General features: G+C 46.2%; 2 non-coding genes across 2 annotated transcripts in view; both read left to right on the forward strand.

Moving 5' to 3' along the window:
* Nucleotides 1-24126: 24126 nt before the first annotated feature.
* Nucleotides 24127-24281, forward strand: LOC131292475 (5.8S ribosomal RNA). Its single transcript, XR_009190112.1, has one exon. It is a non-coding gene; the product is annotated as a 5.8S ribosomal RNA (ribosomal RNA).
* Nucleotides 24282-24768: 487 nt separating this feature from the next.
* The window catches only part of LOC131292474 (large subunit ribosomal RNA), a 4091-nt gene continuing 3859 nt past the window's right edge, over nt 24769-25000 (forward strand). Inside the window, exon 1 of the ribosomal RNA XR_009190111.1 lies at nt 24769-25000. This exon is cut by the window's right edge and continues 3859 nt beyond it. This is a non-coding gene — a ribosomal RNA (large subunit ribosomal RNA).

A 25000-nucleotide genomic window follows, 5' to 3' on the forward strand; every position in this document is an offset into this window, starting at 1 on the left:
CCTCCGGGTACTTGGGGTTGGTTGAGGACTTGGTGAACAAACACTTGATATACACTCTCCGGATGTACTTCGGGTGTCACCTGTTGTCCGAGACCACTTGCATGGTTAGCAAGCGTTGTGATTCATTGGCCCTACCGGGCAAACACTTTGGGTTCGCAAGGACTTGGAGTGCCGGGACGGGTTGGCGGATCCAACACTCTGGGTACCTCCGGGTACTTGGGGTTGGTTGAGGACTTGGTGAACAAACACTTGTTGTACACTCTCCGGATGTACTTCGGGTGTCACCTGTTGTCCGAGGCCACTTGCATGGTAGCAAGCGTTGTGATACAATGGCCCTACCGGGCAAACACTTTGGGTTCGCAAGGACTTGGAGTGCCGGGACGGGTTTGCGGATCCAACACTCTGGGTACCTCCGGGTACTTGGGGTTGGTTGAGGACTTGGTGAACAAACACTTGATATACACTCTTCGGATGTACTTCGGGTATCGCCTGTTGTCCGAGACCACTTGCATGGTTAGCAAGCGTTGTGGTCTAATGGCCCTACCGGGCAAACACTTTGGGTTCGCGAGGACTTAGAGTGCTGGTAGTGGTTGGCGGACCCAACACTCTGGGTACCTCCGGGTACTTGGGGTTGGTTGAGGACTTGGTGAACAAACACTTGTTGTACACTCTCCGGATGTACTTCGGGTGTCACCTGTTGTCCGAGACCACTTGCATGGTTAGCAAGCGTTGTGGTCTAATGGCCCTACCGGGCAAACACTTTATGTTCGCGAGGACTTGGAGTGCTGGTAGTGGTTGGCGGACCCAACACTCTGGGTACCTCCGGGTACTTGGGGTTGGTTGAGAACTTGGTGAAGATACCCCTGTCACCTTGTTCGAGGCCACTTGCATGGTCGCAAGCGTTGTGATACAATGGCCCTACCGGGCAAACACTTTGGGTTCGCAAGGACTTGGAGTGCTGGTAGTGGTTGGCGGGTCCAACACTCTGGGTACCTCCGGGTACTTGGGGTTGGTTGAGGACTTGGTGAACAAACACTTGATATACACTCTTCGGATGTACTTCGGGTATCGCCTGTTGTCCGAGACCACTTGCATGGTCAACGGTTGAGGTGGTGATGGCGGGTCGGTGCTGTAGGGTGCCGGCCTGTTGGCTGCCTTGGCCGGGTTGGTTGGTTAACACTTGATTGAGCTTGCACCCGAGGGTAATGGCACTTGAAGGTGGGTACCGGCCGGCTGACCTGGTGTGATGGTTGGTTGGTGAACACTTGGCGGTACTTGCACTTGGCTGTGCTTGGACTTGAAGGTGGGATCCGGCTGGCCTAGGCCATTGGTGGTTGGTTGGTGGGTTAGCCCTTAGCTGGGCTGGCTGGCTGGCTGGCCATCGGTGGTGTGGTGTGGTGTGGTGTGTGGAGTCGAGCATCGCGCGCCGTTGCCTTCTTCGGAGTGTTGTGGGTACGCAAGTGCTTGCAGTGCAAAGAGGTTGGTGATGGAGTGACATTGCCTTCACCATGGAGTTGCGGGTACTTAGGTACTTGCAAGGAGATGGTGGTATGGTGGTGTTGCGTGTGTGGTGTTCGATTAGAAAGATATAATTTCTAAGTCCGGATTAGTGCTGTCAGTGGGGCCGCCGCTAACAGGTCCTGCACGGCCACCGTGGGGCTTGACTTGGCGCTATTCCGGACTTGGGGCGATCACGATGTCCCAGTGCGGGACTTAGAAGATGGAAGAACACAAGTACCCTTATCCCATGACTTGTGAGCGATTGGCATACGTTACCACATGAAGAGAAAAATTGGCTAAGTCCCGGATCCATATTATTTGAAGAGAAATATCGGCTAAGTCCAGGATCCATATTATATGAAACGAAAAATCGGCTAAGTCCCGGATCCATATTATATGAAGAGAAAAATCGGCTAAGTCCAGGATCCATATATTATAACCTAATAATCGGCTAAGTCCAGGATCCATATTATATGAAGAGAAAAATCGGCTAAGTCCAGGATCCATATATAATAACCTAATAATCGGCTAAGTCCAGGATCCATATAACATGAAGAGAAAAATCGGCTAAGTCCCAGATTGGGTCTGTCAGAAATACACTTCCAAGTTACCACACAAGCAAGCAAGATGGCCTAGTGATGGATCCATATGATATGAAGAGAAAAATCGGCTAAGTCCAGGATCCATATAATATGAAGAGAAAAATCGGCTAAGTCCCAGATTGGGTCTGTCAGAAATACACTTCCAAGTTACCACACAAGCAAGCAAGATGGCCTAGTGATGGATCCATATGATATGAAGAGAAAAATCGGCTAAGTCCAGGATCCATATAATATGAAGAGAAAAATCGGCTAAGTCCCAGATTGGGTCTGTCAGAAATACACTTCCAAGTTACCACACAAGCAAGCAAGATGGCCTAGTGATGGATCCATATGATATGAAGAGAAAAATCGGCTAAGTCCCAGATTGGGTCTGTCAGAAATACACTTCCAAGTTACCACACAAGCAAGCAAGATGGCCTAGTGATGGATCCATATGATATGAAGAGAAAAATCGGCTAAGTCCCAGATTGGGTCTGTCAGAAATACACTTCCAAGTTACCACACAAGCAAGCAAGATGGCCTAGTGATGGATCCATATGATATGAAGAGAAAAATCGGCTAAGTCCCAGATTGGGTCTGTCAGACATACACTTTCAAGTTACCACACAAGCAAGCAAGATGGCCTAGTGATTGATCCATATGATATGAAGAGAAAAATCGGCTAAGTCCGAGATTGGGTCTGTCAGACATACACTTCCAAGTTACCACACAAGCAAGCAAGTTACCACATGAAGAGAAAGCCGGCAAAGTCCGGGAATGTTACCACATGAACTGGAAAATGGGCAAAAACCTACCTTCACAGGGAACGTGAATAACTAAGGCTGTAGACATTGGATCGACAAGCCAAAGACTGATATGGAAAGGAAATGAGTAGTACTAGCTTTCCTGAGAGTTGCAGAGCTTAGACTGCATATGAACGGAAGATATTAAGCGTCAAAGTCAGAAAAGTTGCCCGAAGGAACACAAGTTCCAACTTAGAGCATGAATACCGCCTAGACGGTAGGAGGTACGGCCAGGCTGAGGAATAAGAAAATGTTGGCCAACATGTTCCCTAACTATCCCCCGAAGACCGCAAAGCAATCCAACATCAACCAAGAAAGTTATAGCCCGATCAAGGAAACACCTACTTTGCACCGATTTTGCACCAAATACATGTACCAAGCACCTTCGGTTGCATACCTGCAGGGGCTTACTATAGTAGGCCATGGAAGACCGATATACCGAACATAATCACTTTCTATCTCCTCGGGTGTTGGAGGTAGCGCTTTGCGGTACAAGAACGAAAGTTAGACCATATCTTGGTGCATCTTTTTGTCCAAAAACACAAGACCCTATCTACCAAGGCAAGAAAGTTGTGTGGGGACAAAATGTCCAAAAGTGCCCAAAGTGGCACACTTGAACCATATATTCGAGAAAAACACAAGTGTGGGCCCGAGCTAGCAAGTTGAAATGTTCTGACCGTCAGTAGCCCTAGTTGAGGTGCACTTATCATTATATGAGGCCAACGTGCCAGCTAGTCTCTAAAGGGGCGATATGGGTGTTCCAAGGTTTGTACCCAATTGAGGAAAAAACAGGGTAAGGTACGGTGTACCGCGAATAACTCGGGCTATAGATGTCCGATCGATGAGTTTGGCATATGTATGGAAAGGTCTCGACGAGACCTAACTACCCTGAAAGTATGAAGGCAAAGACTTGAATGACCGGGAAGTAATTAAGTGCACAAGTGGTAAAGTTGCACCAAAGTCCATGTTACCCGAAGTGGTACATGAACACCCAATATTCGACCAAAATACAAGTTTAGAGACGAGCTAGCGAGCTACATTGTTCAGACCGTCAGTAGCTCGCATCAAGACACGCATTTCATTATATTGAGCCTAGCCGCTAGCTCGACTCGAAGTCGGTCATATGGTTGGTTGATGGTTTGGACCGACCACGTGGTGTACCAAGGTTATGTACCTTTCATGAATTAAAACTCTGGCTGTATGGCACTGAGCGACAAGCTAAGGTGTGATTTGGAATAGTCTTGAGTGGGACTATTTAGGAAAAATGCGAACAAAAAATCACAAAGTCCTTGGGCGAAGCTATTAGCGAAATATAGAGCAAATTGGTACCAAAAACTATGGAAATGGGACTTGAGTCAAAAATAACCGCAAGTTGGAGAAGAGATAGCAAGCTTGCGTAGAACATTTATAACTAGTGCGTGGTATGACCAACAAAAATGTGTATGGGGCCAAGGCGCTGGCTGGCCTCCAAAGTGGTGATATGGGCGATTCAAAGTTTGTACCCAAGTATGAACAAGTATGGAAAAAACAGGGTAAGGTACCAAGTACCATGAATAACTTCGGCTGTAGATGGCCGAGCAAGACAAACGGCATACCGTTGGAAAGGTCTTGGGGAGACCTATCTACCCTGAAAGTTTCATGAGGCTGAGTTGAAAGACCACGGAGATATTAGGTGATGATGGTCCAATTCGGGGACCAAGTCGCAGGAAATGGCACTTGACCAAAATCACCCTTGGAAGGTGAATACCGGCTTACCGGTAAGAGATAGCGACTTGGCGTAGAATATTCATAAGTTGGGCGTGTAGAGACGCAACTTTCATTATACGGGGGCAACCCGGTCAGGGTGCTCCAAGTCGGTCGTTTGGTCGGTTTATGGTTTGGGCCGACCACGTGGTGTACCAAGGTGAGGTACCTTTCATGAATTATAACTCGGTCAGTTTGCCACCGAGCGACAAGCTGCGGCGTGTTTTGGAATGGTCTTGAGTGGGACTATCAAGGAAAAATACAAATAGAAAATCAGCTTGTCCATGGCCGAAGCTATTAGTGAAACATATAGCAAAATGGGTCCAAAAACGAATGAAATGGGACTTGGACCAAGAATAACGGCAAGTTGGAGAAGAGATAGCAAGTTGGCGTAGAACAATTATATTTGGTGCATGGTATGACCAACAAAAAAGTATATGAGGCCAAGGTGCTGGCTGGCCTCCAAAGTGGAGATATGGGCGATCCAAAGTTTGTACCCAAGTATGGCAAAAACTGGTAGAGGTACCTTTCATGAATTACTGCTCAGGCTGTATGGCACTTAGCGGGACGCTTGGCTCTGGTATGGAATAGTCTTGAGTGGGACTATCAAGGAAAAATACGAACAAAAAATCACCATGTCCACGGACGAAGGTATTAGCGAAACTTAGAGCGAAATTGCGACCAAGTCGCTGGAAATGGCCCTTGGACCAAGTATACCGTCAAGGCGGTACGAGATAGCGAGTTGACGTGGAACATTTATAAGTTTGCCTACACGAGACGAAAGTTTAGTTATATGGGGCCAACCCGCTCAGGGTTGTCCAAGTCGGTCATATGGCTGATCGAAATTTTCGACCAAGTACTGAGAAAACAGGGTAAGGTACCGTGTACCTCGAATAACTTTGGCTGTAGATGTCCGAGCGAGGCAAACGGCATAGCGTTGGAAAGGTCTTGAGGTGTTCTAGGCACCCTGAAAGTTTGAAAAGGCTATCTGGAAAACTCGTGGAGATATTAGAGAAACATTGGGCCCAAAAGATACCAAGTCGCAGGAAATGGGCCCTCCAAGAACACCCTAAAATCCCAATTACGGCTAAGTTGCAGGCCAGCTAGCGAAGTGAAATGTTCTAGGCATAACTAGAACACGTTAATGCGCAACTTTTTGAATCAGAACTTTTTTCGATATCTGGCCCCCAAAGGGGGGATATGGGCGATCAAAGGATTTTTCCAAGTTTCGGTACTTTTTACGGTATCGCTCATAGCTCCGGCTGTATGCAAGCAAATGACAATCTAAGACATGATTTGGAAAGGTATTGAGCAGTACTAACTTACGTTAGAACACAGCGAAGCGCTATCGGTTCATGGCAAGGCCGATATAAGCAGTCAAAGATGAAAAATGTTGACAAAATGAACAAAAATTACCTTGGTACGCGAATAGCGGCCAGGGATGAAGAGGTACGAAGGTGGTGTAGAAGAATTATAATTAGGGCTTGGTACGCTCTAAATGTTTGCCGAAGACCGCAAAGCGCTCAGACCCATAGAAAGTGGCCATTTGGGCCGAACAGTGCGTGCAAAGAGGTGAAAATGCAAAAATTGCACTTTGGGGGGCGATTTGCGGGGGGAAGGAGGGGTCGGAGGGCAAAATGTCCCTTGACCAAAAAGTCTTATCTCGTCGAGATCTACAACATTGCCGAAGACCGCAAAGCGCTAGCTCGCAATCGAAAAATCGAGAATTTGAAAATTTTCTAAGTCTTGGGCTCCCTAAGGAAAAGTTTCAAAAATCACGTTTGTCCCCAATTTTGAAGGGGAAGGAGTCGGTTCCGGGGCATGGTGTCTTCGGCAAAAAGTCTTATCTTTTTGCGTACTTTCGACTAGTTCAATAAAAATTTTTGACCCAAAATTTGTTCGGCGGACCCCTAGGTCGAAAAACCCGAAAAAAGTCGAAAAAAGTCGAAAATGTCGAAAAATGAGAAAACCTCATATTCGGACTCTACACGAGCCCCAGATATTGAAAAGTGAAATCCGCGGTCGATTTGGAACAAAAAATTGACCTAGGCAAAGTTGTATGGAGGTAGGGACCCCTGAGAAAAAAGTTTAGTCCCGAGGCTCCTTGGACCACCAAGTCCCTAGGTCGGACCAAAATCGGAAAAAATCCGACCAAAGTCGAAAGTGTCGAAAATTTAAAAAAACCCCTTTTGGGGCCCTATGGCCTCCCTAGATAATGAAAAGTGAGGTCCGCGGCCGATCCGGAAGAAAAACTTGACCTAGGCAAACTTGTATGACGGTGGGGACCCAAAAAAATTTCGATGAGTGTAGTTTAGACAGGCCGGAAAATGTATCGGTGGTCCGTATCAAGGGACGTCTTTTAGTTCCATGGGGTGGTGGTCGTCGAACAAAGTCGCCTAGGTCGACCACCAGAAAGACCAGTCGTGTTGTAATGGATGTTTTGACCACTTTACTAGGGAAACCTAGTAGGTCGAAGCAAATTTGGGGTTCGAGATGAGTTGGTGAAAGTTGGTCCAACCTAGGTGTGCTTGGTGGAGGTTGACCATGAAAGTAGAGCATGATGGGAATGACCATAACTTTGGTTCTAGATGTCAGATCGGTACACTTTCGGCAGTTTTGGAAAGGTGAAGGCCTGCTCTAGCTATGTTTCCTACCAAGCTGAGCGCCTACTAGTGACCCGGAGGAGGTATTAAGGGTCAAAGGCAAAAAGGGGTACCCTAAAGTGCGTGTGACCAAGAAAATGGGAAAAACGGTATCGCCTATAGCTCAGGCTGTATGGCTCGGATCGGAAAGCTTGGATATGCGTTGGAAAGGTCTTGACGAGCGCTAGCTATGTGTCCTACCAAGCGAAGCGCTAGGTGTTGAGCAAGTCGGTCATATTAGAGGGCAAAGGTGAAAAATGGTGGTTTAGAGGCGAAAATTCACCTTATGATCGAAAATAGCGGGCGAACGATAAGAGCTACGAACACGGCGTAGAACAATCATAAGTACGTTACCACAAGACCTAACTTTGGCCAATATAGAGCGAGAAGATCGGAGGTACCCATCAGGGTGATATGGCTGGTTCAAAGTTGGACCAAAACGAGACTTGAGAAATGGGTTGAAACACGGTATCGCGAATAACTCAGGCTGTATGGAACGGATCGACATGCTAAGATCAGTGTTGGAAAGGTCGAACCGAGCGCTAACTATAATCCCAAACAACCGAAGCGCTAAGTGTTGAGCAAAACTGAGTTATTAAGCGACAAAGTGGAAAAATAATACCAAAATTTCCAAAAATCACACAAGACCAAGAATACCGAGCAGGCGGTAAGAGATAGCGGGTTGACGTAGAATACTTATAAGTTTGCCTCTACGAGACCTAAAAGTCGTCCATAGACAGCGAGAAGATCGGACCACTCTGGAAGGGTGATACGAGTGGTCAAAAATTGGCAAAAATGAAACATGGCTAAAATGGATTTGACTTGTGCACCATGTAGCTCCGGCTGTATGGCATGGATTGTAAAGCTAGGATGTGTTTTGGAAAGGTAACACCCAGCGCTAGATACGACTAGAAGAAAGCAAAGCGCTAACTAGCATGATTTGGAAGTTATTAAGCGTCAAAGTCGAAAAATGTTACCAAAATTGAAACTCGAGTACATTGGGCCAAAAAGTACAAGTTGTGAAATTTGGACTTACGAGTAAAATACCGAGCAGGCGGTAAGAGATAGAGACTTGGTGTAGAACAATTATAAGTTGGGCATGTTATAACCTATATTTGGCCCGAACATAGTCTCGAGATCGGTGGTACCTAAAAGGGTGGTACAGGTGTTAGATGGTTTTCCCAGAGCATAAGCTCCACATGATATGGAAAACGGGAAACATCATAACTTCGGCTGTATGGCATGGAATGGAACGAACAAGGTATCGATGGAAAGAGAAAAGGTAGCGCTAACTATAATTCCTTCCAAGCAAAGCGCTAGCATGTGACCGTTTGGGTGTTATTGTGAGTCAAAGTCTGAAATTGTTACCACGAGAGGCGAAAATCCAACTAAGTCCATGAATACCGGGCTGGCGGTAAGAGATACGGCTTGGCCGTAGAACATTTATAAGTTGGCCAAGACAAGGCCTAAGTTTCGTCCATAGACGACAAGAAGATCGAAGATACCTGAAGGTGAGATATGGGCGTCCCAAAGTGGGCCTTTGAAAAAGTGACAAACTTCCCTTATAACAGCATACACCAAATATCTCTGGCTCTATGGCACCGAATAAGAAGTTGAGCTCAGCGACAGAAAGGTGATAGTCAGCGCTAAATATCATACGAACAGAGTGAAGCGCTAAAGGGAAAGGATCTTGGTGATATAAGGTGACAAAGTCGAGAAAAGTTGCCTCAAAATCATGAAAAATGTGAAAAAATGGCTAAGTCCCGGGTGCCTTAAGGGCAGGTTAATCGAATGTACCGAGCTGGCGGTACGAGATAGAGACTTGGTGTAGAACAATTATATGTTTGGCATGGCAAGACCTACATTCGGCCAATACAAAGTGAGAAGATCAAAGATACCCGCAAGGGTGATATTGGTGTCCAAAGGAAAAAAGCACTAAGTCTTGGGAAACTTATATGAAGAAAAAGGACCCTGATGGGTCATATGGGATGGATCGAAAAATCGGCTAAGTCCCAAAATGGGGATGTCAGAACTACACTCATGTGTTACCACATCAAGCAAGGCAAACTTATATGAAGGAAAGGACCCTGATGGGTCATATGGTATTGATCGAAAAATCGGCTAAGTCCCAAAATGGGGATGTCAGAACTACACTCAAATGTTACCACACCAAGCAAGGCAAACTTATATGAAGCAAAGGACCCTGATGGGTCATATGGTATTGATCGAAAAATCGGCTAAGTCCCAAAATGGGGATGTCAGAACTACACTCAAATGTTACCACACCAAGCAAGGCAAACTTATATGAAGCAAAGGACCCTGATGGGTCATATGGTATTTTACGAAAAATCGGCTAAGTCCCAAAATGGGGATGTCAGAACTACACTCATGTGTTACCACACCAAGCAAGGCAAACTTATATGAAGCAAAGGACCCTGATGGGTCATATGGTATTTTACGAAAAATCGGCTAAGTCCCAAAATGGTGATGTCAGAACTACACTAAAATGTTACCACACCAAGCAAGGCAAACTTATATGAAGGCAAGGACCCTGATGGGTCATATGGTATTTTACGAAAAATCGGCTAAGTCCCAAAATGGTGATGTCAGAACTACACTCAAATGTTACCACACCAAGCAAGGCAAACTTATATGAAGCAAAGGACCCTGATGGGTCATATGGTATTTTACGAAAAATCGGCTAAGTCCCAAAATGGTGATGTCAGAACTACACTAAAATGTTACCACACCAAGCAAGGCAAACTTATATGAAGGCAAGGACCCTGATGGGTCATATGGTATGGATCGAAAAATCGGCTAAGTCCCAAAATGGGGATGTCTGAACTACACTCAAATGTTACCACATCAAGCAAGGCAAACTTATATGAAGGAAAGGACCCTGATGGGTCATATGGTATTTTACGAAAAATCGGCTAAGTCCCAAAATGGGGATGTCAGAACTACACTCATGTGTTACCACACCAAGCAAGGCAAACTTATATGAAGCAAAGGACCCTGATGGGTCATATGGTATTTTACGAAAAATCGGCTAAGTCCCAAAATGGGGATGTCTGAACTACACTCAAATGTTACCACATCAAGCAAGGCAAACTTATATGAAGGAAAGGACCCTGATGGGTCATATGGTATGGATCGAAAAATCGGCTAAGTCCCAAAATGGGGATGTCTGAACTACACTCAAATGTTACCACATCAAGCAAGGCAAACTTATATGAAGGAAAGGACCCTGATGGGTCAAATGGTATTTTACGAAAAATCGGCTAAGTCCCAAAATGGGGATGTCAGAACTACACTCATGTGTTACCACACCAAGCAAGGCAAACTTATATGAAGGCAAGGACCCTGATGGGTCATATGGTATTTTACGAAAAATCGGCTAAGTCCCAAAATGGTGATGTCAGAACTACACTAAAATGTTACCACACCAAGCAAGGCAAACTTATATGAAGGCAAGGACCCTGATGGGTCATATGGTATGGATCGAAAAATCGGCTAAGTCCCAAAATGGGGATGTCTGAACTACACTCAAATGTTACCACATCAAGCAAGGCAAACTTATATGAAGGAAAGGACCCTGATGGGTCATATGGTATTTTTCGAAAAATCGGCTAAGTCCCAAAATGGGGATGTCAGAACTACACTCATGTGTTACCACACCAAGCAAGGCAAACTTATATGAAGGCAAGGACCCTGATGGGTCATATGGTATTTTACGAAAAATCGGCTAAGTCCCAAAATGGTGATGTCAGAACTACACTAAAATGTTACCACACCAAGCAAGGCAAACTTATATGAAGGCAAGGACCCTGATGGGTCATATGGTATGGATCGAAAAATCGGCTAAGTCCCAAAATGGGGATGTCTGAACTACACTCAAATGTTACCACATCAAGCAAGGCAAACTTATATGAAGGAAAGGACCCTGATGGGTCATATGGTATTTTACGAAAAATCGGCTAAGTCCCAAAATGGGGATGTCAGAACTACACTCATGTGTTACCACACCAAGCAAGGCAAACTTATATGAAGCAAAGGACCCTGATGGGTCATATGGTATTTTACGAAAAATCGGCTAAGTCCCAAAATGGTGATGTCAGAACTACACTAAAATGTTACCACACCAAGCAAGGCAAACTTATATGAAGGCAAGGACCCTGATGGGTCATATGGTATGGATCGAAAAATCGGCTAAGTCCCAAAATGGGGATGTCTGAACTACACTCAAATGTTACCACATCAAGCAAGGCAAACTTATATGAAGGAAAGGACCCTGATGGGTCAAATGGTATTTTACGAAAAATCGGCTAAGTCCCAAAATGGGGATGTCAGAACTACACTCATGTGTTACCACACCAAGCAAGGCAAACTTATATGAAGGCAAGGACCCTGATGGGTCATATGGTATTTTACGAAAAATCGGCTAAGTCCCAAAATGGTGATGTCAGAACTACACTAAAATGTTACCACACCAAGCAAGGCAAACTTATATGAAGGCAAGGACCCTGATGGGTCATATGGTATGGATCGAAAAATCGGCTAAGTCCCAAAATGGGGATGTCTGAACTACACTCAAATGTTACCACATCAAGCAAGGCAAACTTATATGAAGGAAAGGACCCTGATGGGTCATATGGTATTTTACGAAAAATCGGCTAAGTCCCAAAATGGGGATGTCAGAACTACACTCATGTGTTACCACACCAAGCAAGGCAAACTTATATGAAGGCAAGGACCCTGATGGGTCATATGGTATTTTACGAAAAATCGGCTAAGTCCCAAAATGATGATGTCAGAACTACACTCAAATGTTACCACACCAAGCAAGGCAAACTTATATGAAGCAAAGGACCCTGATGGGTCATATGGTATTGATCGAAAAATCGGCTAAGTCCCAAAATGGGGATGTCAGAACTACACTCATGTGTTACCACACCAAGCAAGGCAAACTTATATGAAGGCAAGGACCCTGATGGGTCATATGGTATTTTACGAAAAATCGGCTAAGTCCCAAAATGGTGATGTCAGAACTACACTAAAATGTTACCACACCAAGCAAGGCAAACTTATATGAAGGCAAGGACCCTGATGGGTCATATGGTATGGATCGAAAAATCGGCTAAGTCCCAAAATGGGGATGTCTGAACTACACTCAAATGTTACCACATCAAGCAAGGCAAACTTATATGAAGGAAAGGACCCTGATGGGTCATATGGTATTTTACGAAAAATCGGCTAAGTCCCAAAATGGGGATGTCAGAACTACACTCATGTGTTACCACACCAAGCAAGGCAAACTTATATGAAGGCAAGGACCCTGATGGGTCATATGGTATTTTACGAAAAATCGGCTAAGTCCCAAAATGATGATGTCAGAACTACACTCAAATGTTACCACACCAAGCAAGGCAAACTTATATGAAGCAAAGGACCCTGATGGGTCATATGGTATTGATCGAAAAATCGGCTAAGTCCCAAAATGGGGATGTCAGAACTACACTCAAATGTTACCACACCAAGCAAGGCAAACTTATATGAAGGAAAGGACCCTGATGGGTCATATGGTATTTTACGAAAAATCGGCTAAGTCCCAAAATGGGGATGTCAGAACTACACTCATGTGTTACCACGCCAAGCAAGGCAAACTTATATGAAGGCAAGGACCCTGATGGGTCATATGGTATTTTACGAAAAATCGGCTAAGTCCCAAAATGGGGATGTCAGAACTACACTCAAATGTTACCACACCAAGCAAGGCAAACTTATATGAAGCAAAGGACCCTGATGGGTCATATGGTATTGATTGAAAAATCGGCTAAGTCCCAAAATGGGGATGTCAGAACTACACTCAAATGTTACCACACCAAGCAAAGCAAACTTATATGAAGCAAAGGACCCATATGGGTCATATGGTATTTTACGAAAAATCGGCTAAGTCCCAAAATGATGATGTCAGAACTACACTCAAATGTTACCATACCAAGCAAGGCAAACTTATATGAAGGAAAGGACCCATATGGGTCATATGGTATTTTACGAAAAATCGGCTAAGTCCCAAAATGATGATGTCAGAACTACACTCAAATGTTACCACACCAAGCAAGGCAAACTTATATGAAGCAAAGGACCCATATGGGTCATATGGTATTTTACGAAAAATCGGCTAAGTCCCAAAATGATGATGTCAGAACTACACTCAAATGTTACCATACCAAGCAAGGCAAACTTATATGAAGGAAAGGACCCATACGGGTCATATGGTATTTTACGAAAAATCGGCTAAGTCCCAAAATGAGGATGTCAGAACTACAATAAAAAGTTACCACACCAAGCAAGGCAAAGTACCTAGGTGAACCCTAGGAAGAAACACGGACCAAGTCAGATGGCCTAAGTCAATAGAACAAGTGACCTAGGCAAAGTTGTATGGCGCTGAGGACCCTGAAAAATCTGGTTAGTGTAGTTTAGACAGGGTAGGTTTTTGGGTCGGCCGAACCCCCTTATTTTGGGTTTTGGCCTCATCAAGAAGCTACACCTAGGCAAACTGCCTAGGGTGAAAGTGCGAAGACCAATCGAATAGTAAGACAAGTTTTGACCGATCGCCCTAGGCAAGCTTGTATGAAGAAAGGGACCCTAAGGGTCATATGGAAATACATGAAAAATCGGCTAAGTCCCAAAATTGGGATGTCAGAACTACACTTAAAAGTTACCACATCAAGCAAGGCAAACTACCTAGGTGAACCCTAGCAAGAAACACGGACCAAGTCAGATGGCCTAAGTCAAGAGTGCAAGTGACCTAGGCAAAGTTGTATGACGGTGAGGACCCTGAAAAATCTGGTTAGTGTAGTTTAGACAGGGGAGGTTTTTGGGTCGGCTGAACCTCCTTATTTTGGGTTTTGACCTCCTCAAGAAGCTACACCTAGGCAAACTGCCTAGGGTGAAAGTGCGAAGACCAATCGAATAGTAAGACAAGTTTTGACCGATCGCCCTAGGCAAGCTTGTATGAAGAAAGGGACCCTATGGGTCATATGGAAATACATGAAAAATCGGCTAAGTCCCAAAATTGGGATGTCTGAACTACACTAAAAAGTTACCACAGCAAGCAAGGCAAAGTACCTAGGTGAACCCTAGGAAGAAACACGGACCAAGTCAGATGGCCTAAGTCAAGAGTACAAGTGACCTAGGCAAAGTTGTATGGCGCTGAGGACCCTGAAAAATCGGGTTAGTGTAGTTCAGACAGGGGAGGTTTCTGGGTCGGCTGAACCTCCTTATTTCGGGTTTTGGCCTCCTCAAGAAGACAGACCTAGGCAAACTGCCTAGGGTGAAAGTGCGAAGACCAATCGAATAGTAAGACAAGTTTTGACCGATCGCCCTAGGCAAGCTTGTATGAAGAAAGGGACCCTATGGGTCATATGGAAATACATGAAAAATCGGCTAAGTCCCAAAATTGGGATGTCTGAACTACACTAAAAAGTTACCACATCAAGCAAGGCAAAGTACCTAGGTGAACCCTAGGAAGAAACACGGACCAAGTCAGATGGCCTAAGTCAAGAGTACAAGTGACCTAGGCAAAGTTGTATGGCGCTGAGGACCCTGAAAAATCGGGTTAGTGTAGTTCAGACAGGGGAGGTTTCTGGGTCGGCTGAACCTCCTTATTTCGGGTTTTGGCCTCCTCAAGAAGACAGACCTAGGCAAAGTGCCTAGGGTGAAAGTGCGAAGACCAATCGAATAGTAAGACAAGTTTTGACCGATCGCCCTAGGCAAGCTTGTATGAAGAAAGGGACCCTATGGGTCATATGGAAATATACGAAAAATCGGCTAAGTCCCGAAATTGGGATGTCTGAACTACACTAAAAAGTTACCACATCAAGCAAGGCAAAGTACCTAGGTGAACCCTAGGAAGAAACACGGACCAAGTCAGATGGCCTAAGTCAAGAGTACAAGTGACCTAGGCAAAGTTGTATGGCGCTAAGGACCATGAAAAATCGGGTTAGTGTAGTTAAGACAGGGGAGGTTTCAGGGTCGGCTGGACCTCCTTATTTCGGGTTTTGGCCTCCTCAAGAAGACAGACCTAGGCGAACTGCCTAGGGTGAAAGTGCGAAGACCAATCGAATAGTAAGACAAGTTTTGACCGATCGCCCTAGGCAAGCTTGTATGAAGAAAGGGACCCTATGGGTCATATGGAAATACATGAAAAATCGGCTAAGTCCCAAAATTAGGATGTCTGAACTACACTAAAAAGTTACCACATCAAGCAAGGCAAAGTACCTAGGTGAACCCTAGGAAGAAACACGGACCAAGTCGGATGGCCTAAGTCAAGAGTACAAGTGACCTAGGCAAAGTTGTATGGCGCTGAGGACCCTGAAAAATCGGGTTAGTGTAGTTCAGACAGGGGAGGTTTCAGGGTCGGCCGAACCTCCTTATTTCGGGTTTTGGCCTCCTCAAGAAGACAGACCTAGGCGAACTGCCTAGGGTGAAAGTGCGAAGACCAATCGAATAGTAAGACAAGTTTTGACCGATCGCCCTAGGCAAGCTTGTATGAAGAAAGGGACCCTATGGGTCATATGGAAATATACGAAAAATCGGCTAAGTCCCAAAATTGGGATGTCAGAACTACACTATAAAGTTACCACATTAGCAAGGCAGACTTGTATGAAGAACGGGACCCTGGTGAAAGTAGCAAATATCCCAAACCGAACATGAATATTATACACACAAGAGTACGAACATAAAGGAACACGGACCAAGCGTACCGAGAGAATCGGTACTATAGAACCCTCGTGGTTCTACACAAAGACTTTATGTTAGGGGTTCAAGCCCCATAGTACTCAAACGGTGACAGTAGCAAATATCCCAAAACGAACGTGAATCTTATTCACAAGAGTACGAACATAAAGGAACACGGACCAAGCGTACCGAGAGAATCGGTACTATAGAGCCCTCGTGGTTCTACACAAAGACTTTATGTTCGGGGTTCACACCCCAAATCGAACGTGGAATTTACTTTCTGATGGTCATGCGGTCGTCCAAAGGGGTCTAGTATCCTGGGATGACAAGCATCACGGGCACAGCTCGTATCAAAACAGTCGAAGAGGCCCGCGAAAGCTTGCTTTCCATGGCTATGCGATGCACAAATTGAGTTTACTCACCGTAGTATAAAACGAACGAACCGAACCTATCCGAGTAGGGATAATGGGCGCAGTAACATACTTCTGTGACCCAGCGAGAGTTGAACGAGGTGACATGAACTGTCAGTGGCTTATATCAGATGGGATACATACATGAGATTGCTTTCAAATCTACACTCGAAAACCTAACCAAGTAAAAGCGAACGTGGGGAGGATTCGAAACCGGTAACGAAATCTTAAGCTGGAAAGAGTCATCACTATGGATACATATTATGCGAAACCAATCAAGTGCTCATTACTGATCCAAAACCGAAGAGCACTAGTGAACACCTTAATCTCACCCTAGTTCACATCCAAGTGATCGACCACGTGTGTGAAGCAAAGACCAATCGAATTCCTGAATGAACCGAACACTATGAACAAATGGCCAAAAACGTTATAACTATCCAAACATACTACTATCTAGCGAAAGTCATCACGATGGAACCATACCATGATCTTTAACCTATAGCGCTCACCATATTCCTACCCAGAGTGCAAGTGAACAGATTGCCCACCCCTACCCAGTTCACAACCACGTGATCGACTAACATACCGAGGTTACCACAAGTCAAAGTTATACGTTTACAAGCGCAAGACCAATCGAAAACCCCGAAAGCAATCTCGACCCAAAATGTATTATCCGTGAGTGTAGTCGAGTCTCGTACTCGTCATCTGTAATCGTCGGATAGAATATCCAGTACACGGTTGTCTTTCCAAATGAAATCTACATACAGAACTCGCTCTTGGCAAATGGGTGGCAATGGCGCAATCAGGAGCGAGTTCCCGTCCGGGTGCCAAGTGATTGGCAAATGTCTGGGGGAAAGCAACCATATATTGATTTGTCTGTTAGTGTACTGGGTGTTTGAGGTATGTAGTATCCACGCTTGGTTGGGTGTGTCAGAGGACCATGGATGCGTTCACAACCCCAATTGGGGTACATCGGGAATGATTTTGTGGAACCGATGTGCCCGGCACACACTAAGTTTTGTTGCAAGTTAATAGTGTGCCATGTCCGGGGGGGTTGTGATTAAACTCTGGTGAATTGCGTACTGTGGTGATTGGGGTATGAAAGCCCCGCAGTTGCAATGATCGGACGCGCCTAGCGTGTCCTTTAGTTGATGGTAGGGAAATGAAGGCCCTTGTCAGCTCACCTAAGTATTCATGGAAGTTTGGCATAAGGTCGCTGTGGTAGGGGTATGAAGGCCCCGTCAGCGCATGCACAATCGGGCGCACGTGCGCTTAGCGGAGTCGAATGCCGCTCAAGTGCCTGTCCGGTGCATCGGGTGTGTGTGATACGAGGGCAATGAGGTTCGCACGGGGGCTCGCCTCCCGTGTGCTACCGGACTTGACAACATATAGAACGTGGTGTTTGCTCCTCCGGGTGCAATGGGACAATGAACATTCGAACGCAAAGTCGGAATTCTGGTTGATCCTACCAGTAATATACGCTCGTCTCAAAGGTTAAGCCATGCATGTCTAAGTACAAACAGATTTAATGTGAAACCGCATAAGGCTCAGTATAACAGCTATAATTTACGAGATCATCAACCTAGTTACTTGGATAACTGTGGAAAATCTAGAGCTAATACATGCAACATGCCAGGACCCTCGCGGGAACTGGTGCACTTATTAGTCAAACCAATCGCGGGTTCTCCGTGTCATTGAGTTGAAGTCTGGATAATGATGCTGATCGTATGGTCTCGCACCGACGACAGATCTCGCAAATATCTGCCCTATCAACTATGGATGGTAGTATAGAGGACTACCATGGTTGCAACGGGTAACGGGGAATCAGGGTTCGATTCCGGAGAGGGAGCCTGAGAAATGGCTACCACATCCAAGGAAGGCAGCAGGCGCGTAAATTACCCAATCCCGGGACGGGGAGGTAGTGACGAGAAATAACAATATGAAACTCTTTAATGATGTTTCATAATTGGAATGAGTAGAGCATAAATCCTTCTACGAGGATCAAGTGGAGGGCAAGTCTGGTGCCAGCAGCCGCGGTAATTCCAGCTCCACTAGCGTATATTAAAATTGTTGCGGTTAAAACGTTCGAAGTTGATACTTGTCCAACACAGTCCGGCTCCGCCGACCCGGTCAACCCGTGGTCGGTGGGCCAAGTCGGAATCTGGTTGCGACTCAATGGTGTGGTAGGGCACCAAGTCTGTGTCATGGTGTGCCCTTCAACGGGTGCAAGTGTAACATAGAGCTCGACCGCTCACGTTTACCTTGAACAAATTAGAGTGCTTTAAGCAGGGTGCCCAAACGCCCTAGAATAATCTTGCATGGAATAATGGAATACGACCTTGGTCTAATCTTTCATTGGTTTGTACTCAGACCGGAGGTAATGATTAACAGAAGTAGTTGGGGACACTAGTATTACGGCGCGAGAGGTGAAATTCGTAGACCGTCGTAAGACTAACTAAAGCGAAGGCATTTGTCAAGGATGCTTTCTTTAATCAAGAACGAAAGTTAGAGGATCGAAGGCGATTAGATACCGCCCTAGTTCTAACCGTAAACGATGCCAACTAGCAATTGGGAGACGCTACAACCAGGTGCTCTCAGTAGCTTCCGGGAAACCAAAGTCAGGTTCCGGGGGAAGTATGGTTGCAAAGTTGAAACTTAAAGGAATTGACGGAAGGGCACCACAATGAAATGGAGCTTGCGGTTCAATTTGACTCAACACGGGAAACTTACCAGGTCCGAACTTATGGAGGTGAGACAGATTAATAGCTCTTTCTCAAATTTAAGGGTAGTGGTGCATGGCCGTTCTTAGTTCGTGGATTGATTTGTCTGGTTAATTCCGATAACGAACGTGACTCACATATGCTAACTAGAACGCAGTCAGCGTTAATGCGTCGATGCCGATTGGAACGGGTTAGGACCTTTCGGTGGAGTATGACCTGACACCTTCGCTGTTCGTGTGCGCAAGTGCACTTACGGTACGCTGCTTAGCAGGACAATTTGTGTTTAGCAGAATGAGATCGAGCGATAACAGGTCCGTGATGCCCTTAGATGTTCTGGGCTACACGCGTGCTACAATGTGGGTAGCAGCGTGTCTCCTATTCCGAGAGGAACGGGAAATCACTCAAATACTCACTTAGTAGGGATTATGGATTGCAATGGTCCATATGAACTCGGAACTTCTAGTAAGTGCTGGTCATCAGCCAGCGTTGAATACGTCCCTGCCCTTTGTACACACCGCCCGTCGCTACTACCGATGGATTATTTAGTGAGGTCTTTGGAGATGATCGTTCGCTGGATCCTCGTGAACCGCGTCTGCTTTATCGAAGTTGACCGAACTTGATGATTTAGAGGAAGTAAAAGTCGTAACAAGGTTTCCGTAGGTGAACCTGCGGAAGGATCATTAGTGGCCAAGTGATCCTTCCAGAAGTCCGAACCTGCGGGTTGAGACTTCGGCACAAGTTGCCATATGATAATTGACGAAACACTATAGAAGTCCGAACCTGCGGGTTGAGACTCAGGCACAAGTTGCCATATGAAAGTTGACGAAACACTAACAAGTCCGAACCTGCGGGTTGAGACTTAGGCACACGTTGCCTTATACATGACTTCGAACAAATACACAAGTCCGAACCTGCGGGTTGAGACTTAGGCACAAGTTGCCTTATACATGACTTCGAACAAATACACAAGTCCGAACCTGCGGGTTGAGACTTAGGCACAAGTTGCCTTATACATACATTGGCCAAATAAACAGAAGTCCGAACCTGCGGGTTGAGACTTAGGCACAAGTTGCCATATTATATTCGATCAAACACTAAGTAGTCCGAACCTGCGGGTTGAGACTCAAGACCGTAACAAGATGTCACTATACAAGTCCGAACCTAAGGGTTGAGACTTAATGCGATCTAGATACCAAGTTGACATCCAATACCTGTTGAGCAAAACCAAAGATTCCCTGTTCTCGAATGATTACACTATATAACAGGGAATCATGAAGAAATCAAGCAAGCGTGAAACAAAGTCATCACTTGGGCATGCTCGATAGCCAACCACATGACCTTAACCTAAGAGAGCATGCAAACCACATGATACCTATAAACGATTAACCCGCCCTAGTTCAATCGTTCACCAAGTGATGACTTCAGTATGGCTAAGAGAAAAACTTTTAAATGGGAAAAACTCTAAGTCCGAACCTCCGGGTTGAGACTTCCGCGTCGGAGGTGGGCGCACCTCCTATCCGAAAGATGATGAATCAGGGGTGTTCGGTCAGCAATGGTCGGATGCCCCGTCGTAGTCCAACTATGACAATCAAAGTCAAGACCTCCGGGTTGAGACTTTCCGCGAGTACAAGCATAAAGGAACACGGACCAAGCCGTACCGAGAGAATCGGTACTAGAGCCCTCGTGGTTCTACATTGAGAGAGCCCTCGTGGTTCTCATTAGGGGCTTTATGCAAGTCGTACTCAATACTGTGGTGTGAAGTATAAAGTATAGTCTTCGCCTGGTCCACGCTGCTTCGGCGGTCCTGGGTAAGATAGTTCATTCTAGCTTGCCCTATAGTGGAATGAGGACACTTAATGCTTCGTCTTTTAGCGGCGGCTAGACTCCTCCTCACGGGGAACGAGTTGACGCACACAGCGGCGGCTTACGCACTATGGCAATCATGGATGCCTGAAGATTCCGTGAAGTTCTCCCCTGGTCCACGCTGCCTCGGCAGTCCTGGGTAAAATGGAATATTTCCAGCTTGCCCTATAGTGGAAGAGGACTATCCAACAATACAAAGTCAAGACCTCCGGGTTGAGACTTTCCGCGTCGGTGGTGTCGCGCACCGCCTATCCGAAAGATGGTGTAACAGGGGTGTTCGATCAGCAATGGTCGGATGCCCCGTCATAGTCCAACTATGACAACCAAAGTCAAGACCTCCGGGTTGAGACTTTCCGCGTCCGGAGGTACGCGTACCGCCTACCCGAAAGATGGTGTGCTTCTGGGGTATTCGATGAGTCGGATACCCCGTCGTAGTCCAACTATGACAATACAAAGTCAAGACCTCCGGGTTGAGACTTCCGCGTCGGAGGTGCGCGCACCGCCTACCCGAAAGATGATGAATCAGGGGTGTTCGATCAGCAATGGTCGGATGCCCCGTCGTAGTCCAACTATGACAATCAAAGTCAAGACCTCCGGGTTGAGACTTCCGCGTCCGGAGGTACGCGTACCGCCTACCCGAAAGATGGTGAATCAGGGGTGTTCGATCAGCAATGGTCGGATGCCCCGTCGTAGTCCAACTATGACAATCAAAGTCAAGACCTCCGGGTTGAGACTTTCTAAGAGTACAAGCATAAAGGAACACGGACCAAGCCGTACCGAGAGAATCGGTACTAGAGCCCTCGTGGTTCTACATTGAGAGAGCCCTCGTGGTTCTCATTAGGGGCTTTATGCAAGTCGTACTCAATACTGTGGTGTGAAGTATAAAGTATAGAGTCCTCCACTGGTCCACGCTGCTCCGGCGGTCCTGGGTAAGATAGTTCATTCTAGCTTGCCCTATGTGGAAGAGGACTCAATACCCTACCTGTTGAGCTTGAAACAAAGTCATCACTTGGGCATGCTCATATTGCCATACAATATTCCATTATCTACTAATGAGCATGCAGCTATATGATTATAACCTGTAAACGATTACCCCGCCGTAGTTCAGCGCTTCAACCAAGTGATGACTTCAGTATGGCTAGTGTGTGAAGTATAAAGTATAGTCCTCCCCTGGTCCACACTGCTTCGGCGGTCCTGGGTAAGATAGTTAGTTCTAGCTTGCCCTATGTGGAAGAGGACACCATACTTAATACTGTGGTGTAATGAACAAAGTATAGTCCTCCACTGGTCCACGCTGCTTTGCAGTCCTGGGTAAGATAGTTAATTCTAGCTTGCCCTATGTGGAAGAGGGCATACAAGACAAAGTATAGTTCTCCCCTGGTCCACGCTGCTCCGGCGGTCCTGGGTAAGATAGTTAATTCTAGCTTGCCCTATGTGGAAGAGGACATAATACTCTACCTGTTGAGCTTTAAACAAAGTCATCACTTGGGCATGCTCTATAGCCAACCACATGACATTAACCTAAGAGAGCATGCAGCGTATTATCCCAATGCAAAGTAAACGATAGACTCGCCCTAGTTCAGTGCTTCAACCAAGTGATGACTTCAATATGGCTAGTGTGTGAAGTATAAAGTATAGTCCTCCCCTGGTCCACACTGCTTCGGCGGTCCTGGGTAAGATAGTTAGTTCTAGCTTGCCCTATGTGGAAGAGGACACCATACTTAATACTGTGGTGTAATGAACAAAGTATAGTCCTCCACTGGTCCACGCTGCTTCGGCGGTCCTGGGTAAGATAGTTAATTCTAGCTTGCCCTATGTGGAAGAGGGCATACAAGACAAAGTATAGTTCTCCCCTGGTCCACGCTGCTTCGGCGGTCCTGGGTAAGATAGTTAATTCTAGCTTGCCCTATGTGGAAGAGAGCATACATGAACCAAGAACGAAGGTTATGATCGAGGAATGATTCGACAACTAACCGATGGTATGAAATGTGAAGAATTCAAGCAAGCACACAATCAAGTCATCACTTGGGCATGCTCGATAGCCAACCTCATGACATTAACCTAGTAGAGCATGCGAAAACCAATATATATGTAAACGATGCCTCCCTAGTTCAGCGCTTCAACCAAGTGATGACTTCAGAATGGCTAAATCAAATCGGTTCAAACCATACCATCGGTATCCTATTGAAACACACAAGTCGATATCAAACCTCATGATTGTGTAGTCCTCCACTGGTCCACGCCGCTTCGGCCGTCCTGGGTAAAATGGAACATTCCAGCTTGCCCTATGTGGAAGAGGGCACATTACTCAATACTGTGGTGTGAAGTATAAAGTTCAGTTCTCCCCTGGTCCACGCTGCTTCGGCCGTCCTGGGTAAGATAGTTCATTCTAGCTTGCCCTATGTGGAAGAGGACACTTCATACTTCGTCTCTAAGCGGCGGCTTGACTCCTCCCTACGGGGAACGGGTTTACGCGCACAGCGGCGGCTTACGCACTATGGCAGTCATGGATGCCTTACGTTTCTATGAAAAGTGTGTTCCTCCCCTGGTCCACGCTGCTTCGGCAGTCCTGGGTAAGATAGTTAGTTCTAGCTTGCCCTATGTGGAAGAGGACACGTAGACTTACTGTGGTGTGAAGTATAAAGTTCAGTTCTCCCCTGGTCCACGCCGCTTCGGCCGTCCTGGGTAAAATGGATTCATCCAGCTTGCCCTATGTGGAATGAGGACACTTTATGCTTCGTCTCTAAGCGGCGGCTTGCTCCTCCCTACGGGGAACGGGTATACGCGCACAGCGGCGGCTTACGTTATGGCAGTCATGGATGCCTTACGTTTCCATGAAAAGTGTGTTCCTCCCCTGGTCCACGCTGCTTCGGCAGTCCTGGGTAAGATAGTTAGTTCTAGCTTGCCCTATGTGGAAGAGGACACGTAGACTTACTGTGGTGTGAAGTATAAGGTTCAGTTCTCCCCTGGTCCACGCCGCTTCGGCCGTCCTGGGTAAAATGGATTAATCCAGCTTGCCCTATGTGGAATGAGGACACTTTATGCTTCGTCTCTAAGCGGCGGCTTGCTCCTCCCTACGGGGAACGGGTATACGCGCACAGCGGCGGCTTACGCAAGTTAGTCACCCTCGGCAGTGGATCACTCGGCTCATGGATCGATGAAGACCGCAGCTAACTGCGCGTCATAATGTGAACTGCAGGACACATGAACATTGATAAGTTGAACGCATATTGCACGTCGTGGGAACCTACCATGATGTACAGATGACTGAGCGCTTATATTTGAGAAATGTATCGCATACATTTAACTACGCCGTGACACCCGTCACGAGACGTGCACCATGATGTTAACTAGGGTCGCGACGACCCGCTAGCATTAAAGAACCCGTGGTTTACAATATACTGGCATTGGAATTCGAAGTATTTAGAGCGTCCGTGTTCCCGCGTGAGGCGGAAGTACGAGGAGAAGGCGTGCTTGTGGTGTCTGTGGTGGTGTTTACTGATGTCTAGCTTCAGCTTATTTATTTATTTAAATAGAAGCGAAGATGTCAAAGTAGCGTCGAAGCAGCAGCGGTAGCACAAATGATTCAAGTATGGAAGTTGACCAAAGGAACACAAACAAACTAGCGTATGGGCAATGGAAGGTATCAGTGAGTTAAACCACACGCGGGCTAACAGCCCGTTAACCGAGTCCAACGGTACATATTGGACATTGAAACAAAGTAGTCGCAAGCCAGATGTGACGATAACAACCGCAAGGTACATAAGCCTCAGTTCATGTGTGACAACCCCCTGAATTTAAGCATATTAATAAGGGGAGGAAAAGAAACCAACCGGGATTCCCTGAGTAGCTGCGAGCGAAACGGGAGAAGCTCAGCACGTAGGGGTGGCGGCCTGTCCGTCTATCCGATTCCGTGTACTGGTGCGTCTCACTATCCGTCATCTTAGCGCTTTTCAAGTCCAACTTGAATGTGGCTCAGAACCCATAGAGGGTGAT

The sequence above is a fragment of the Anopheles ziemanni genome (genome assembly GCF_943734765.1).
Source record: "Anopheles ziemanni chromosome X unlocalized genomic scaffold, idAnoZiCoDA_A2_x.2 X_unloc_62, whole genome shotgun sequence".
Classification (NCBI taxonomy): Eukaryota; Metazoa; Arthropoda; class Insecta; order Diptera; family Culicidae; genus Anopheles; species Anopheles ziemanni.